The sequence below is a fragment of the Acanthopagrus latus genome, chromosome 23 (assembly GCF_904848185.1).
Source record: "Acanthopagrus latus isolate v.2019 chromosome 23, fAcaLat1.1, whole genome shotgun sequence".
Taxonomy (NCBI): Eukaryota; Metazoa; Chordata; class Actinopteri; order Spariformes; family Sparidae; genus Acanthopagrus; species Acanthopagrus latus.
Genome location: NC_051061.1, coordinates 5,179,108 through 5,184,120, shown reverse-complemented (window position 1 = coordinate 5,184,120; position 5,013 = coordinate 5,179,108). Strand labels below are relative to the sequence as shown.

Here is a 5,013-nt window from a genome sequence, read left to right as displayed (position 1 = left end):
AAAACATGGACCAGGAGAGTTAAGGTGCTTTTCCATCCAAGCATATCAGCTGTCCTGTTTCAATTCCAGGAAGTTCAGCCAAACCTTCAGATAAAGGTACTTGTTTTGTTCGATAACACGAGGGACACACACAGGGCTGCTGCTTATTTCCATGTCTCCTACAGGGATCATCACCTGGTGAGGATGCTAACGGACACGTAGCTTTAGCCTCAGACTGTATTCTCATTATATCATGTATGTAGCCTTATACCCCTTTAAAGGTTGCCCTTTTTAAGCCGAATCAGCTAAAAAAAACATTCAAAGGTCAGTATGACGTGATGTTTTGAACAAACTCACTGATTTTTACCGTTAGCATGAACTTAGCCACAGCTAAGGAAACTTGCACACGCAACACACACCTGATGCCCACTTCAGGGCCACTTTACTATCATTAGCGGGCTGCCGCCACTGACACCGCCGCCATCACCCCTGCCCGTGCTTCCTCAGTGACAAACAGGAAGCAGCTGTTGCCAAGGAAACAGCCAGAAGGTCTTGCAGTGTGTGGCAGCGAGTGCGAGCGAGGTAAGAAAAGAGAGAAAAATGTGGAAGGAATAGGATTGCTGTGGCGGTGGAATCTAATTAGACTGTGACAGGGGATAAATAGGGATATTTCCAGCATCCAGCTTGCGTTGATGGAGTGAGAAAAATGTGTGTTTTGTGCATGTGTGTGTGTTTGAGCGTGCGTGTGTGTGTGTGTGTGTGAGAGTGTATATATACTCTCATTTGCGCAAATACTGTACCTGCGTGTGAGCCTGGGAATAGGCTGACTGACGCACGGAATGACAGACAAGCTTTGGAGTCCTGGCAACCCGGCTATTTCTCTCTTCCATCGCCCTCCCCTCCCTCGCTATCTCCCCCCTCCTCCTCCTCCTCACACCCCCACACCTCCTCCTCATCTCTAATCCCTCTGTCTCCTCTCTGCCATCTCTTCTCCACGTCTGTCTTCTCCCTTGGCATAAAAAGTGATTGCATATGGATCGTCACATAATCCGATTCTGTCACTGAGAATAGCTCTGCCTCTTTGGATCACTTATAAATTAGCCGGTTTGGACCCAGAATCATTACCTCAGTGTTCACCCTGCTATGCTGCGAAGGCTCGCTGTGGGAATTAGTTTCACGGAGGCTGACACGGTTCTCACCTGTGAAATGGTGTTACGAAGTGGATAGTCTGGTTTTTGGATCAACATTAAAGAACCTGGCTCGCTCCTCCAGGTCTTAACTCAGCGGTGACATACAATGAAAATCCCTGCAAGCTAATTTTAAGGCCACCAGACTTTGATCTTGTGCTGTGGAAACAAAATGAATCTCTCGGGAGACTTTAAAGTGGGCAAAAACACACACACGTGCACGCACACATTCCAGGAGAACAAACGGTAGATGCGTGGAATCCGATAGCACAGACTGAAATGCCAAAGACAATGCAGAGATTTTAATATGATCTTCGCATCGCCATGTCATGTTTAACAATTCGCCATTAACTTCATGAAATATTGTTACATGAAAGACCAACGATTCATTTGTTTTCTTGCCCTCAGGAGGCGAACACGATGCAGCATTTCCAACTAAAACTGGACCTCAGTTCCGGGATTTTCCCCCTTGTTGGCAAACAGCCTTATCCTGTCTCTGTATTTTTCCATGTTTCCCCGAAACTGCAGCCGTCCATACTCTCACTTTTGCTCTGCGCCCCAAAGCTCTCACAATGGATTTATGAGAAAGGCCCTGCAAGCAGCTGCTCTTGTGGCAGGAAGCCGAGTCCGATACACTTTCTCTGCGCCTTCAGCAAAGGTAGTTGGAGTGTGTTCCGCGGCACAAGCAGCTCTGATGTGCTGGGGTTGGGCAGAATTAATGAAGGAAGCTGCCAGTACAGTGTATACCGTATATTAGTGCTTGTCAGATGGTCAAACAGCTCCAGAAACCCACTCATCCCACACCCTTCCAATGTTGGATTGAGGAGGCTGTATCCAACCATTTCTGTACATTTCCATGACTGGCCAGCTGAGCAGGAAAGCTAGGTTTGAGCTTCTCTATTTGCTTTTGGAACACTATAACGTCTTCCAGGGGGACAGACTTACTGAAAATGTGATCCCTAATCTCCACACTTAAAGGGTGCTGCTCCTCCTCATTGTCAAAATGTAACTGAGGAGGTAATTACAAATCGAAGGTGAAGGCATTACCTGCCCCACTCTTCTTCTGATTGACTTTAATTTGACTTTGTTGGTTGGCTTGGTCACATTTAAGCATGAGGGTTTATGACTAGTTAGGGTTAGGGTAATAATATCAGGGTTAGGCGACGATTCCTCCCCTGGGGAACGTGGAACGTCTTGACAAAATTTCACAGAAATGTATCGGACAGCTGTTGAGTTATTTCCGTCTTGAAGAAAAGGGGCGGACCGACTGGCCGAATGCCATCAACATAAACCGTATTAGCGTGGGGTAACAGGAAGTAGTGAAATAACAATTTGTATCAATAATCCCTGCGTTTATAAGGCTTGAAAACTGGAACACAGCACCAGACGGTGTTCGCAGCATTTGAGCATCCCACCCTGAGCTTGACGTTGGCCAACGTGTTTGTGCTCCATATGCTCCAATATGCTCCAGTGTTAGAGCTACCATCACCTCTCTGACCCTGTCTCACATGGCTTATAACCCTCTCAGAGGCACGAGTTATTGCAGATCGTCATACCGTGAGGGAGATCACATTATCTCTTCTGCCCTTTCTTCATTCCATTTGCTGAGAATTTATCTGTGAGAGGTGTTTATCTGACACTGCAGAGGCTACGGCAGTGTTGCGATTATCTGGAGTAAATGTCCTTACCAAGACAACACGTATCACCAGGAGTTTTCAGAAGTCGAGTCATCAAGTTTGAGTTGTGTACGTCAATGAGCGGTGTTGCTCAACCATCTAAGAAACCACAAATCAAGGAAGCTGTGATCTCACCAGCACTGAACTTACTGCAAATCTGCACCGGAGTAGGGCTGTTAGAGGAGAACATAACAGTTTTCCATGTAGAAATAGATGAATAAGAATAGCCTCCTAATGTGAGTCATGAGTCACTGATGTCTTTTTTTCCATTGGAAGAAGGTGGTGTTGAGAACATGAAGTTGCCCAGTTCTTGACCAGACACTCCTCAAGTGACTGACCTAAAAACCTGCATACTGAATTCATCCATTCAGTGCTACGAAGAAATGACTCCAGTTTGTTTGAGCTTTTATGTTCCCACATACTGCGTCGTGATTTCTTCATCATTGATTTGTTAATACATTCATTCATTCATTCGTCCATTTAATCTCAAACCGATCATGATTTCTCTTTAATAACAAACAGTGATGACACGGAATGATGATACATCACTCACCACAGCTCACCGCCTCTGTTTAACACACACACTGCATGTTACACCTCTTCAACACGCATGGATCATGGGTGGATCTGACATAACTAAGTTATTTTTAGTTAAATTTCAAAACTAAGCCTAAAAATAACGCTGAAAGGAAGTGATAATTTTCTGTTTTGAGCTAAAACGTCAAGTTCAGCTGTGACATGTGATCACTGTCACGCACTCCCCCCCCCTTTTTTTTTTCTGTGAAGTAACATTGAGTACACACAAGTACTTGCATCTATACTACCACCATACCCCTTTAAATTATCACTGTTTTCAATCTGCAGGGGTCTTTTAAGCAGGACCATTCTTCTCTACCATCTAAGTGACTCACACCAGGTGAAAACCCCTTTCTCCTTCTCCTTCTCTTTCTCTTTCTGTGTGTTCTTTGACCCGCTTAATGTCTGCCTTCCCCCTGTTGACCTGGGGGACCACACGGGTGTCAGACCACCGCAGTGATGAAGCCGGACCACCGCGGATGTGAGAGGGAAGGAGGAGAAGAAGAAACATGAAGAAAAAGAGGTTAGAAGAAGAGCAAAGAGGTGAGGAGGGAGCAGCGCTTGGCACAAGTTACTGAAAATCGGCCAGGCGGAAAGTGCAGTTTTGGAGTGAGCACATGAAATCTAGATGCTGGCACGGGGACGGACCCAACTTTTCATGTTGTACTTCACTGAACAATGCTGCTCACTTTAACCCCTTAACCACAAAGCAGTTGAGATTCTATCAGGTTCCTTATTCCTCTTCTGATCGCAGATCATGTTTCATTTAGAATGATAATTATTCACATTCTCTACATACACTCTGCTCATGTTCACCGTAAAGACGGAGTGGTTTTAACCAAGCTACACCAAGTAGAAGTGGTCCTGTAAGCTGACCGGGGTCTTTGACATTATGACATAACTGTTCCTTTACGCTCCGTGGAATAGCTGACAACTTTCCCCTCCAACTTTACATGTTGACATTAATAATTAAATTTGTCATTGAAACCTAATGCTTAAATGAAAAAAAAAATGTTGGCATTCTGCCAGTGTGATTATATAAAAGTTGTATTGGCACCGAAATGGCTCCACTGTTAATCACAGACTTTAAATAAACAAAGTTTCAGCATGGAAAAGAGGAGTCTGAGGGAAGGGTTACAGAGTGTGATTGATATATCTGCTTCTTAATGATCACTGTTATAGCCTCAGAGAGAAATCTCCTATGAAGCGTCAGTGGTAGTGATGATTTCTCCCTCACATGGTTTGGAAATCACTGAACCAGACTGCCCTGGCTTCCAAATGCTGCCTATTAGCATTGACATCTATATTTTCTGTGTTTATATGTGTATATCTGGCTATTAAATGCATCAGTACACACTATTTGCATATGTCAGAGTATGTGTTTGAGCCTTGGATGAGTCGCGCGACGTGTATTTTTGTGAACCCAGTGGATGAGTCACGGGTGAAAACCCAGAGGCCCACTGTAGTCCACGTCTCATGTGAGAGGCCTCTCCATGGACATTCTGAACAGGATATAGGAGAGCTGGAATCACTTCTGTGGAATCTGACTTCTTTCTGTTTATGGCAATCCAGTCTCACTTCCTCTGCCTGACCTC

General features: G+C 44.8%; 1 long non-coding RNA gene across 1 annotated transcript; it reads left to right on the top strand.

The window, feature by feature from the left end:
* On the top strand, positions 1-4,777 carry LOC119014445. The gene is made up of 2 exons (XR_005072971.1): positions 1-96; positions 3,866-4,777. It is a non-coding gene; the product is annotated as an uncharacterized LOC119014445 (long non-coding RNA).
* Positions 4,778-5,013: the final 236 nt, after the last annotated feature.